The sequence below is a fragment of the Schistocerca gregaria genome, chromosome 4, assembly GCF_023897955.1.
Source record: "Schistocerca gregaria isolate iqSchGreg1 chromosome 4, iqSchGreg1.2, whole genome shotgun sequence".
NCBI lineage: Eukaryota > Metazoa > Arthropoda > Insecta > Orthoptera > Acrididae > Schistocerca > Schistocerca gregaria.
Window position 1 is genome coordinate 535,174,936 of NC_064923.1, and position 14,747 is coordinate 535,189,682.

The window sequence follows — 14,747 nt, forward strand, 5'->3', positions numbered from 1 at the left end:
ACGTTATTAGAGATTCATAACTCACTGAACTACTACTTCAGAATCGCCTGACATTTATCAAATAATTTTACAAATATATTCTAGCCACACGTTCTAATCCTGCCTCAGGCATGGATGTGTGTAATGTCCTTATGTTAGTTAGGTTTAAGTAGTTCTGAGTTCTAGGGGACTGATGACCTCAGATGTTAAGACCCATAGTACTCAGAGCCATTTGAACCATATTCTAGCCGCCACCACTCTCTTACATAATTACAGAACAACAGCAGTTTTCACATTCCTAGAGCTACTTCACTCATTTCAGTGAATAATTCCTAGACAATCTTGTGCGTCTAATGCCGGTCGTGGTCTGTAATTCATCTGGAAATCAGTAAACTGGCATCGTTTCATGCTACCCTGACAGATAGCTTGTGTGCGCACTTGGTTCAGCAACATCAGTATGGAAGTACCCACTACAAGGAGGAAAGTGAGGAATGAAACTGGAAGAAAATTGGCGATCTTCAGTGTAAGAGGGCAAAACTGAAATCGTAATAAAGGCTAACATTGTTAGAAAACGTAACAAAAACACACAATAATTCACCAAAATAGGCATAGATTCCTTACAATAAGGATGTATTTACTCGTGTGTCTGACAGCGTAGTGAATAGTTCTCTAGTTGTTAGTTTGGAGGCTAGAAAAATACCAGAAAAGCACACTATCGACGAAGGCCAAAGAAAAAGTTTATTGCCTTGGTTTGTAAATTGTTAACTGATAATGACAAACGTCATTTGTTGTGAATGTACAGCTGTTTTCCTTGAGCCAGAGGAACATGTATGATGGTATTTTTTGTGTGCGATTGAGTTTTGGTTTGTGTTTCATGGAAGTCTATGCAAATGAAAGAAAGGAAGAAGAGTACTTGTAGTGCTGTTGTACGAGCTACTCGCACCGAATGGCACCAAAATAGGCAGTGAAAACTACAACTGTTTTCATTCTGGCTGTTCATTAGGAATGAAAGCTTTATTCTATGATACTGATGGGTTTCGACATTTGGTCATTAAGGACATAGTCGATGTAGATGTATCCTTATAACGCGCAGACATTTTTCCCTCGTTCTGTTTGGGATTGGAACAGGGAGAGAAGATGCTAGTTGTCGTAAGAGGTACCCTCCGCCACGCACCGTATGGTGGATTGTGGAGTATGTATGTAGATGTAGATGTAGATGAAATCAATGTACCGGCGATACTTCACAGGATACTGCAGAGAGATCGAGGATATTGCTACGACATTCGCATACAATACTGTGTCCCTCGAGTGTAGACCATTTCGCCGTCCCCTCCCGGACATATTCTGTTTATGAAAGTTTATTACCTCACCATCGCTAGAACCGGCTTCCGCAGAGCTGCTACTATACAGCCAATCACTGTTTGAAATCTAATGTAGGAACAAAATACGTCAAAACTTGTATCGGAGTGCAGGCTCTAACTCCTTCCGATAGTGTTACTGTCTATCGACGTTAGGAGAGGGTAGCAAATGCCACGTCGGAGAGTTCACTTTAGGCAGTGTTTGGGATACACCAGTCAATGTCGGCCAAATGCTCCCGGAAGATGAGCACGTCACAGTCAGTGCCGTAGTGAACTTTTCCTCATTTAGACCTCACGCGTGTTAGGTGTCAGCAGTATTCCTCACGTGTAATATCGTTTTATCGAATCTCATAACGTAAGTCACTGTCCTTAACAGCGGGTGCACACCGAGGTTGTAATTTTGAAGTAACATCGAAGCCTAAATTACAGTAGTACATCAACGCGCAAATTAATGGTCAATTAAACGTGCAACATGTTGTCAGCAGACACAAATTACGGTTGACTACGGCCGGTAATGCCAGTGCGTTCCGAATTAATAACACGGCGTTTGAAATTAAGCCGAAATATCTCCGATTGGCGAGGTTTCTAAAGTCGTGATAACGGCGAAATACTGCAGCTCGTAAACAACAACAATCTGTTTATTATTAGTGAATGTCCTCCTAGAATGTGACGCTATGTGGCGAACTTCGTGTTGAAATTTGAGTACTCTAGCCAGGTGGAGCCTCCCAGTAGCTGAAAATTTCAAGACAATTCGTTAAGTCAACAACAGACGCAATGCACTGGAATAACGACACACATCCATTGCGTCCTTGGTATTTTTATTAGACGTATCAATAATTTTATTTTGTTACTCTTACTAAGAATAAACAACTCCTCATCCCGAAAGTATGTCTGAAACGCGACTACTTTTGATTGGTAACGCTTCTGTAATACATAGAGCGTCTTTAATTTCCGCTATTTTATAAATGCATTGCTGTTGTTGTTGGGTCTTCAGTCCAAATACTGGTTTGATGCAGCTCTTCATGTTACTCTAGCTTGTGCAAGCCTATTCCTCTGTGAGTAACTACTGCAACATACATACTTCTGAATCAGCTAACTGTATTCATGTCTTGTCCCCTCTCTGCTATTTTTACCTCCAATGCTTCCCTTCAGTACTAAATTAGTGATCACAAGGTGCCTCATAATGTGTCCTACCAACCAATCGCTTCTTCTAGTCCGGTTGTATCACAAATTTCTCCTCTCCCCAGTTCTGTTCCGTACTTCCTCATTAGTTACGTAATCTACCCAACTAATCTTCAGTCAATCTGTAGCACCATATTTCGAAAGCTTGTATTCTCTTCTTCTCTAAACTATTTATCGTCCATGTTTCACTTCACCTATGGCTACACTCCATACAAATACTTTCAGAATAGACTTGCTGACATTTAAATGCCGGCCGCTATGGCCGAGCGGTTCTTAGCGCTTCAGTCCGGAACCATGAGGCTGATACGGTCGCAGGTTCGAATCGTGCCTCGAGCATGGATGTGTTTGATGTCCTTAGGTTGGTTCGGTTTACTTAGTTCTAAGTGTAGGGGACTGATGACATCAAATGTTAAGTTCGATAGTGCTTAGAACCATTTGAATCTTTTTTTTAACATTTAAATCTGTACTCGATGTTAGCATATTTCTCGTCTTCAGAAAAGCTTTACTTGTCACTGCCAGTCCACATTTTAGGTCCTCCCTACCATTATCAGTTATTTTGCTTCTACTATTTTAAATGTCTCATTTCCTATTCTAATTCCTCTCACCATCACCTGATTCAATTCAAGTACATTCCATTATCCTCATTTTGCTTTTGTTAACTTTCATCTTATATCCCCCTTTCAGGATACTGTCCATTCCTTCAACTGCTTGCTGTCTCTGACAGAATTACAATTTCGTCGGCAGACTTCAAAGTGTTTATTTCCTCTCCACGGACTTTAATTCCTACTCGAAATTTTTCTTTTGTTTCCTTTACTGCTTGCTGTATGTCGTTGTATCTTAAAAATCATACTAACATGGTGTTTTCAAACGCGGAAAGAACAGAAAAAGCTTTCTCGAGGTGAAAGTGACTCTGAAGGTAAAAATAAATACATTATCAGAAAAGTGTTTAATCAACAAATAATTTTATTTCTTTTTGAGTAATTCTGTCCTAATGGCACAGGAATTTTTACTGTGTCATTCAGCCTTGCACGTTTCACTCTTGTCATCTTAGGCCACAAACCTATAGAATTGCCGCGCGGGATTAGCCTAACTGTCTGATGCGCTACGGTCATGGACTGTGCGGCTGGTCCCGGCGGAGGTTCTGGTCCTCCTTCGGGCATGGGTGTGTGTGTTTGTCCTTAGGATAATTTAGGTTAAGTAGTGTGTAAGCTTAGGGTCTGATGACCTATGCAGTTAAGTCCCATAAGATTTCACACACATTTTCAACATTTTTTGAACATATAGAATTTTCGAAATGACGTTCACTGTCGTATATGGCAAACTGCTTGCTGAACCAGTGAGCGTACTAAAGCACAAATGTATGTTGTAACGTGCTACTAAACATTTCTTCCTGTTTTCATTCTTACCACCAACGAAAATAATGACTAGGCACTATCTCAAAAAATCTCCGACAGTAAAGAGAAAAAACCCATTTTTCCGAGAACATCACCAATGCAGGAGACAATTTTAAATAGATGCATGCCGTAGTAGAATAATAGAATATTTCTTCTTTTGTTACGTACATAAATTTAAAAACAACTTTTCATCAAGTGCAGCTAGCAGTCTGCATGGCTGCATACTGATGCGAGATTCTATTTAGAAGTGGTTGTAGTTTTACTCTGAGTACGATGCCGCGTAAGCTCCACATGTGACAAGGAAATCTCTCACTTCTAAAACTTGTCAAATTTGTTTTTGCCAATTCTGTCCGACCATTGCCCGGATATCGTGGTCGTGCGGTAGCGTTCTCGCTTCCCGCGCCCGGGTTCTCGGGTTCGATTCTCGGCGGGGCCAGGGATTTTCTCTGCCTCGTGATGGTTGGGTGTTGTGTGTTGTTCTTAGGTTAGTTAGGTTTAAGTAGTTCTAAGTTGTAGGGGACTGATGACCATAGATGTTAATTCCCATAGTGCTCAGAGCCATTTGAACCATTTTTTTTGTCCGACCATTGGAGCTAAAAGACGGGACTAAAGTTACATCATTTCCTATTAAATAGTTCTGATCTTTACATAGTAATTCTTCCTGCTAAACCACCTAATCTGACTACTACACCCTCTAAGATATAGAAACTGATTACAGATCAACAAATAATTGCCCAGAGAGGTACAAAATACTTTTAAAAAACAGAGAGCTTCAACTATAATTTCAATTAATTCCAGACATCTAAGCAGTGGGTTGAAAGACTACACTCAGTGTGTTAATAGTGACGGGATGTGGTAGACGGAAAATTTCCGTTTCGAGGTTTGATACCACTCTCAGAAATTCACCGGCACAGGCCAGGATGCTAACGCATGCTTGTTCGGTAGTATTCGGAGTAATGGTAACCGATTAGAATTGCCTGGTAGCAATAAAATTATCGTTGAAAGACAAAGGGTGCAATTATGGTGGCGTAACATTGCGGAGCACCGGATTTTCTTCTAATATCCAGTATTACGTTTGGTCCTCACCACCATCTCTCATGGACCGAAGGCAAGTATCAGACCATCACAAAGGACTCTTTAAACTCAGCAATATTAAAAAGGAGTGACCTTTATCAACAGCGCAGACTCACCACTTCATTCTCCTCTCACTCATTATGCGCGCCGATACTTAACACTTGAACCACTGACACGGTAACTGTCAAAGGCAGTACAAAGACTTGGACCAAGCGATGAGGCACACAGATAGTAAATTAACTACAGTTACCATGGGCAGAGTACGTATTACTGGCGGAGAACACCAAGCCACTGTCATAGTGGAAATAACTCGTAACCGAAGTGCTCGCAACTCGTCCAATACTATAAACGCCATCTAATCAACAGAGTGTGAATAACTGGATATGAGACAGCAGTAGGTACTAAGAGCCACTCATGGTAGTAAGACTGTGATTTAATTACATATATTCGAAATGCACGTAATACTGACATCTGTTCGCCTGCCCGCTCCCACCAGCTACGAAACTCAATTAAGCCCTCTATTAAAAATTAGTCAGCCGAATGAACGGTCGACAACTTTGATGTTACTGAATCTCATGACAGTTTCTGACTATGTTTTAAATTTTTTTGCACGTTGTTCTGGAAATGCTACAATGTCCCTGCAGTAGCCTGTGTGTGTCTCGATGACGAGCAATCTCAGAACTGCAGAAGAGGCAGATGAATATCTGAAAATAATTGTGACTCGAGGTGAAACCTGGTGATTCTTCTCGCACTCGCTAGACAGGATGCTAGTCATCTAAACGGAGGTCACGAACTGTCTATCTAATGTGGGCAATAGCAAACGGAAAGATACACATTTTCTTCGACAACGAATGTGTAACCAGGCTTACTAAATGGCTAATCCGGGGCACCAGTCCAGTTGCAGGCTGCCCCTCTAACGACTTCCAGTAGCAACAAAAATTTCATTACCAATATTTCGTATAATCGCTCACCGAACTTTAAAATATAAGATGTTACCGTAATTTTCTGATTCGGAGGTATAATTTTATTTGAAGGTTTTACAAAGTAGGAAAAAGCATTATTGTTAAAAGTTTTCTTTAGCCTACGTCTTCAGGTAGCTTACCTCACGGCCTCCAAATTACCGACAATATATTCAACCACTGTTAGAGGATGGGAACATCTAACGGAACTTCCAACAAACGTTACACACAGTTTCAAAATCCTTAAGAAACGTTTTCTCACTAACAGCGACCTTCTCCCCTCCCCCCCTCCCTCCCCCCCCCCTATCACAGCACAGAAAGATGAAAGGGAAGAAGGTTATCACCTACTGTACTACATTTTCGCTGTTCATACATTAAAACATAAGTCTCAGACATGATGTGTTAACTGATAACTTATTTACTTCTAAATATATTCAAGACACATTTTCCAATAGGTATGTACATTTGTCACAGAATGTACCAGCAATATTATAAACTCTACGATACATAGTTCAGGAGATATGACATCATAAACAGTGCTATACAACAAAACCCAGCTTTTGCTTAAAACTGTGCGCAAATTACCCAGTCTTTACTCATACAGTGTTTGATTATGAAAGCATTAAAAAACTTCCAACAAACTTTAAACATAATTTCAAATATTTTATAAGTTTTTTCTCTTATATTATTAACGTCAAATATTAAATACATTAACTCATTTCTAATGTAACCAGACGTTAGTAACTTTTTTATACGTAGGTGTTCGCATCTTTAAAGAATCAGTGGTGGGGGTTTATTGGTATACTACTAATTGAACCTCGATTGTCAGATTGTGTAAGGTTGAGGTTGTCTGCATGCACGTAGTCTGCTCTCCACTGTACTATACCAGGCAAATATGAAAAAAGGGAAAAAAGGATTAGTGGCATAACACCAATCGTCACCGCCGGTTGTTAGAACCTACTAGTAGAACTAGTCGTCAGTAATACAGGGTTATTCTAAATGATTGTCCCATTTTTAAAACTTCGTGTTTATTTAAGAAAAAAATTCAGAATGAACAAGCAGTAAACCGATGCAAAGAGGATGTGTGAAAGTTTTGTTTCATAATGTTTCAAATGGTTCAAATGGCTCTGAGCACTATAAGACTTAACATCTGAGGTCACAGTCCCCTAGACTTAGAACTACTTAAACCTAACTCACCTTAGGACATCACACACAGCCATGCCCAAGGCATGATTCGAACCTGCGACCGTAGCAGTCGAACGGTTCCGGACGGAAGCGCCTAGAACCACTCGGCCACCGAGGCCGGCTCATAATGTTTGATATCAATTTAATAATTTGTAAGAAACTGGTTTTTAATAATTATTTAGTTATTAGAAATGCAATAAAACTTATAAATGTTCAATATGGCCACTGCTGGCTCCACGGAAAACATCGACGCGGTAGCCAAAGTCGTTCCACACACGCGAAAGCGTATCTTCTGTTACTGAGTGCACGGTAGCTGTGATCCGGTTCCGCAGATCATTCAGAGTCGTTGGTAGAGGCGGGACCTAAAGAGTTTCCTTAACATAACCCATAAGAAATAGTTGCAGGGTGTGAGATCAGGAGATCTCGGTGGCCAGAAGTGCAGAGCCAGGTCCTCAAGTCCCCTGCGACCGATACAGCGCTGAGGAAGGGAGTCATTCACAAAGCCTCGTACACCACAGTGCCAATGGGGTGGATCTCCATCCTGTTGGCAAAATGAAGTCCTGGGAATCTCCCATAAGTTGAGGGAACAGCCACTGTTCCAACATGTCCACGTACGTTATTGCCATTGCAGTTCTTTCCGCAAAGAAAAACGGTCCGTAAATGATCTTTCGTGTTACGAAGGTGAATGTGGATTTTCCGGACACCATATGAGAACATTGTGTCTGTTGACTTTTCCACTAAGGTAGAATGTCATTTTATGGCTAAAAATTATATGCTGTAGAAATACGTCATCCTTCATCTTTGCTAGCACATAACCACAAAATGAGAGACGCTTGTCTTTGTCATTGGGGTTAAGAGCCTGCTCAAGTTGTAATCGGTAGGGTCTGTACAGCAAACAGCGCCTCAGAACTTTCCATACAGTTGGTTGGGGTATTCCAAGTTCTCCACTGGCTCTGTTGGTAGACTTCCTGGGACTGCGCACAAAACTTTCTTGGGTCCATCGGACGTCATTCTCTGACACACGCGGTCGGCCTGTGCTTTTGCCTTTGAACACACTCCCAGTCGGTTTAAACTGCTTAAACCAACGGCTCAGGCTTTTGGGAATTCGTGGTTGAATACCGAATTTGGTACGAAATTCCACCTGAACTGTAATTTGCGACTCAGTTTTCGGGAATTTAAGAACTAAGAAAACCTTGCGCTCCACAATCGCCACCTCGCTCACAACGGACAGTGAAACAGAGTGACGGCCCGCGAGAACTCTACCGGCTGCTCCTGAAACCATCACAGCCGCCGCCCGCCAAAAACTTTGTAACTTCGTCTTTTCCTTGATTTAAAGCTTGTTCATTTTGGATTTGTACTTGAATACATACGAATTTTAGAAAATACGCCCATCATTTACAATACCCCTGTATATTCTCCTTCACTATTTACAACAGTATTCCAACAATGGGGTAGTTTTCGACTTCGCGAATGTAGAAATTACGTGGTTCTGAGGCGAAGAACACATCGAATGTTATTCAGAGCACATTTTCATACGGAAAGGAAGTTCCTTTGAAGCTGTTCGATAGGGAGAGGAAAAGGTAAAAGTCTGAGGGCGCAAGATCAGGTGAATTAGGTGAGTGCGGAATGACTTCTCAACCCAAGCGCTGTATAGTGCTTTTTATTACTCTAGCAGAATGCGAGCGGGCGTTGTCGCGGAATAGTGTCACTTCACGCATTCTTCCTGCTTGTTGTCCTTGGATTGCGTCTGCAAGACGTCTAAGTTGTTGACAAAACTTTTGTGGATGCGTGCAGGTCTTTATACGGGGAGTTGCTGCGGTGTTGGGCTCAGCCATTCCTTTGGTTTCCTTATGTTAGCATTAACACACCATTTCTATTCACTAGTAACAACACTGGATGGAAATGGTTGGCGTTGTTCACGAGCCATTTGATGACGAAGAAGCAGAGGTGCATGTATGGCCACGTGCTAATTTCTGTGATTTTAGCTTAGGTCATGCGGTACCCATACACTCGATTATTGAAACTTCTCCATTGCAAGGAAATGTCGCACGATGGTGGAATGATCAAATATCAGTTCTCGAATATACTCAAGACCGTCGTCATGGATCAATGCACTTAAGCGATCTTCATTATATCCCGAATGCCTTCCTGAACGTAGAGAGTCACTAATGACAAAACGATCGTTGTGAAAACGACAAACCTATTTCCTTGCCATGTTCTGTCCAAAGGCATTATCCCCATAGACTGCGTGAGTGTTTCTGGTTCTCTCCACAGCTGTCACCCGTCTATTGAAGACAAATAGGAGAAAATACAGAAATGCTCCGATTTCTCCACTTGGCACTCCATGTTCTAGCGTCGACAGCGCCACAAACTATCTCCAAATGACAAACTGAAAACATGTAAACTCAGATGGCAATAGTGAACTACAAATAAAAATGAAAATCGATTAATAAATCCATTAGCAACCCGACTGCGAACATGCAGAACGAAAACGCTACGAAGTTATGCACTAACCTAATATTATAGCACAACAAGTAATAGTAATAGTCTATAAGAGTGCTAGGCTAGTTTAAGCTTGTTTACGTGGAAGGATCTAGCCCAGTACTTAACTTTCATGAATACTCCGGGAAATTGTAAATTAATATGAAGATATAGTTTGATTTTTTTCTGACAAGATTTTTTACTCTACTTGGTGAAACAGCTTATATCTTTACCTTCATTCACGTTGAGACAACAGTCACAAAGAGGTAACTAGTCGAATTGAGAAATATTATGTGTAAAATGTTCACCGACGAATCCTTCTATATTACTGATTGTTCAGTTTCGTCAAGATAAAGTGAAACTTGTAACTTTTTTACAGAAATAAAATGACAGTGTGGCATGCCAGGAGGCCACATCCGGAGAAGTTCGGGCGCCGAGTGCAAGTTTTATTTCAGTCGACGTCACTTTGGGCGACTTGCGTGCCGGTTATGAGGATGAAATGATGATGAGAGCAACACAACACCCAGTTCACGAGCGGATCAAATCTCCAACCTAGCCGGGAATCGAACCCGGGCACGCTTGCATGGGAGGCAAGCACGTTACCACCCAGCTAAGGAGGCGGACTTTGGGTATTATCATGTTCCATGCTTTGATTAACGTTTTAAATTATATTAATGGACAAGTTGATTCAAATCTCAGGAAGTTTACTCCTATCTGGCAGGTCCCTTGGACAGAAAAATACAGGTTTCAATTGAGATTAAAACTTGGCATTATATGTTCGTTAAATACCTCATGACACAGCCGCAATAGCTCCTTCAAAAAATTTGCGGCCGCTTTATCCGATATTTACAGTCAACGTTCCTATTAGCGTTGCTGTTGATTCTTCCGAACATAGAAGTATATCTCACTACTATGAATCCTACCAGCCTCATGCATAAATAACTGTAGGCTAGCTTGAAAATTAGTACATCCTGTATCACGGGTTACATTGATGGCTAAACAAATGGGTCAAGTGTAGGCTGTTCTCCGACTTTTGGCCAAGTGTTTGGGAGGTTCATTAATGTTCTGGCAACATGCCGGATCTATACAAATATCTCTCTGTTGTATGTACTCTGACCGTGTCCTTCATAGAATTCAACCTCCTAATGACGAGCAGAAAATGTGACTGTATTTACGTTGATGCTTTCATAACGTTCCAGCATTGAGCATTTGCGTAAATGTCACTGGGTTTTGTTTTGTAGCCACTAGAGCTGTTAAACAGCAGAAGCTATGATCAATAATGGCTTCAACTGCAAAACATTTTTTTTTTCCATTTCGTGAACGATGCTTTTAACAGTGAACAGCAAAGTAACCATGTTTCAGTACTGCAATATCGCTAACCGTCTGGGAGGAAAAATACAATGATATGTTTCCGGCTTGTTCTGATTCAAAGAGAACGTAATTTAAAATCAAGGGATCAAATGTTAAAATAATAGCGTGTTGTATCAGAATAAAAAGAGAGAAGCCGTTTTAAATTGGAGGAAAAACATCGCTGGATTTTAATATGATGCATTTAATAACACATGCGCGCCTCAGCAATTACAAGGATGAAATATTATAGGAGTAGTACAGAACTGCTGGGAAGGCTTTCAGAACAACATTTTGTTGACATTGTAACTGACATAACAGAACCACCTGTATGAAAAGTTACTGCTGACTGCTGGCGAGGTATTCCAAAACACATTACTCAGTTTGACTCTGCGACCACAACGAAGTGTCACGTTTTACAAACAGTTTGTGCACTAGTTTTCGCGGCCAATTTAGAATCCGCTTGCTGGAATTCACTGCGCCATACAAAGTCGTTAATCGGATCATCGGTTGGTGCCCGCAAGCGTCACTATGTTTTCGATTACATTTATAATTTAAAGAATAGTGTATGCGGTTTCCCCTCTAATGCTGTATTGAAGTGGTTGCAGAAATCTAATAAAAGATACACGAAGGCGGATTTTTCCCACCTTCTTTCTTAGAAACAGTGGGAATAAACAGTCGGAGAGTGTGAATGAGAATGACGCGAAGGTAACACTTTACAGAATGGTGCAGGGCACCAGAATCTACAGCAGCGCTTACGCGAACACAAAAAAAGTACACACAGAGTTAAGCATCTATTGTGTGCGTAAAAATTGAGATGTAGTTTCGTCCCACTATTGTGGATTGAGGGATTCCGTATTTTCTGAATGGTATAGGAAGCCAGAAACAAGATAAGAGTACGCGGACGTGCTTTGGTAAAATATTTTGGGGTTTCTTTCATAGTAAGACCATGAGGAGTACCGATAACGTGTTAGATATTAGTCCGAAAAAATAGAATTACGTCTTTATTTATTTTTTGTTGATTTTCAGGTACACGACACACATTGAAATCCTACAGCTACAGTGCCGTAGCACGCTGCTCACTGATTCTGTATTCGTCCGTGTGGCGGTGAGCTACTGTAATGTGACACTCATATTTTAGTGCGACCGGGAATGTAGATACGCACCAGAAAATAATCAAAAAAGTAATTATCCTATTTTATTTTTTGTTGTTGTTGTTGTTAAAACTGTTGTCTGGTCCTCATACAAAGGGTGCCGCTGCGAAAACGAAATAATATGAAACTGTTGTGTTTTCAAGGAAATTCTGCAGCCCTGATTCAGAATTGACAGATTTTGAAGTAGACCGCAGTTACAACATGATGAACACTGAAACGTTGCTTTTAAGGTCTGCTATCAATTCTGTGAGTGGTGACAAATAATTCCAACATGGCTAACGTTCTAAACAAATAACTGTAAGAGAAATATTTAATGAAGTTTTCGATTCCTCGGCTGATATCAGGTTTTTATTAATGACGTTTAGATTATTTCTGTGTACAGCTGACACGTAATTGCACGTTTCGTTCCATTAAAGCCCGTGAGGCCATTTGCATATGAAGTTAAATTACACTGTGTGGAAATAATTTCGTAATGGCAGAATGTGTACCTAGACGTAAAGATTCTCACATTCCAGCCCCATGAGCATGTGCAGAGGCAAAATGTGTTGTTTTATTTCAATGGTCACACTTACATGTCCCTTTTGTCCTTCCGACCACGTGAAAGTATAAATGACGGTGTGTTTGTACTAGTAGCAGAAAGATTAACCAGAGATACAGTGAGGGTGATGGTTTGGAAAGAGAAAAGTTTATGAAAGACTGGGCAAAGAAACAGGCAGACTTTAAGAGTATCGAGTCTCGATACATAGAGAGGGAGTTAGGCGGCTCTGCCAAGCAGCAGAGAACGTTGGCCGCGGGGTTCGCCATTTTCGGCAGTGAACCAAAGAATCGTTAATCTCGCGAATACCGTGTGCTTTGTAGTCAGTGTCAATGAAGAAACACATGATAATGTGATTATTTTGGCAATCTGGGGCTAATAAATTGATGGTAATCTTGTGGTTGAGATGGAGTACCGGCTACCAGCTTGGTACTCGGGTAAGTCAATTAAAAACTAAAGGTCTCTCAATGCATAGAAAAAGTGAAATGGTGGTATCTCGTACCGCGTTTTGTAATGATTTAATGACAATTTTACATATCTTTCTTTGTATCATAGGAGGGAGAACAATTGGCGCGAAAACGGACAAGAGCCTGAAGCCATGGAAATTCTAAGGTTTCTTTAACTGTTCAAAGGTTTTACACGTTTGAGAAATGGAATTATCGTTGGTTTAAAGCAGCAGATTTGAAATTTCTGGAGAATTTGTTTGACGTGGGTGCTGATTAGGTGAGCAGTCACCAGAAATACCTGTGAATTCAAGCTCAACTTGATGTGGGATTTTCTACGTACTTAACTTCAGGAAGCGCACTTCGCGCCACATCCGTTACGTACTTTGAGCTTGCTCATGTCCTCCAGTGTGTCGTCTATTAATGTAAGTTTAGGTACTGTTTAAAGGTAGTTACAGCCCAATCAGTGTGTTTAAATCACTTTTGCACTCTGCGCAAAGGCTTTAGCTATGAGAACATAATAGAGAAAGTAAATCGATATAGTGATGCTATTTTTGTCGTGTGTAAAATACATAAGTAGATTTTGAGCACTTGTGTCAGTCTGTTCTCAGATGCGTGATGGACACCAGACGCTTATAATACTCTCAGTAGTTTCAGTGATTCAGAATAATAATATTGCCTGTTGCAGAAGTGATTTCTGGCGTTGGGTTGGGTTGTTTTGGGGAAGGAGACCAGACAGCTAGGTCATCGGTCTCATCGGATTAGCAAAGGACGGGGAAAGAAGCCGGCCGTGCCCTTTGAAATGAACCATCCCGACATTTGCCTGGAGCGATTCAGGGAAATCACGGAAAACCTAAATCAGGATGGCCGGACGCGGGATTGAACCGTCGTCCTCCCGAATGCGAGTACAGTGTCTAACAACTGCGCCCCCTCGCTCGGTGATTTCTGGCGTTCCCCAAGGTAGTGTTATAGACCCTTTGCTGTTCCTTATCTATATAAACGATTTGTGAGACAATCTGAGCAGCCATATTCGGTTGTTTGCAGATGACGCTGTTGTTTATCGACTAATAAAGTCATCAGAAGATCAAATAAAACTGCAAAACTTTTTATAAAAGATATCTGAATGGAGCGAAAAGTGGCAGTTGACCCTAAATAACCAAAAGTGTGAGATCATCCTCATGAGTGCTAAAAGGAATTCTTCAAAATTCGGTTACACGATAAATCAGTCTAATCTAAAAGCTGTAAATTCAACTAAATACCTATATATTACAATTACTAACAACTTAAATAGGAAGGAACACGTAGAAAATGTTGTAGGGAAGGCTAACCAAAGACTGCGTTTTATTGGCAGGACACTTAGAAAATGTAACAGACCCACTAAAGAGCCTACACTACGCTTGTCCGTCCTCTTTTAGAATACTGCTGCGCTGTGTGGGATCCTTACTAAATAGGACTGACAGAGTACATCGAAAAAGTTCAAAGAAAGGCTGCACTTTTTTGTATTATCATGAAATATGGGAGAGAGTGTCACATAAATGCTGCAGGATATGGGCTGGAAATCATTGCAAGAAAGCCGTTTTTCGTTGCGACAGAATCTTCTCACGAAGTTCCAATCACCAACTTTCTGCTGCGAACGCGAAAATATTTAGTTGACAC

The 14,747-nt window shown here is 40.9% G+C and overlaps 1 protein-coding gene across 3 annotated transcripts in view; it reads right to left on the minus strand.

The window, feature by feature from the left end:
* The window catches only part of LOC126266744 (nephrin-like), a 644,568-nt gene that overhangs the window by 217,987 nt on the left and 411,834 nt on the right, over positions 1–14,747 (minus strand). The gene's annotated exons all lie outside the window — the stretch shown is intronic.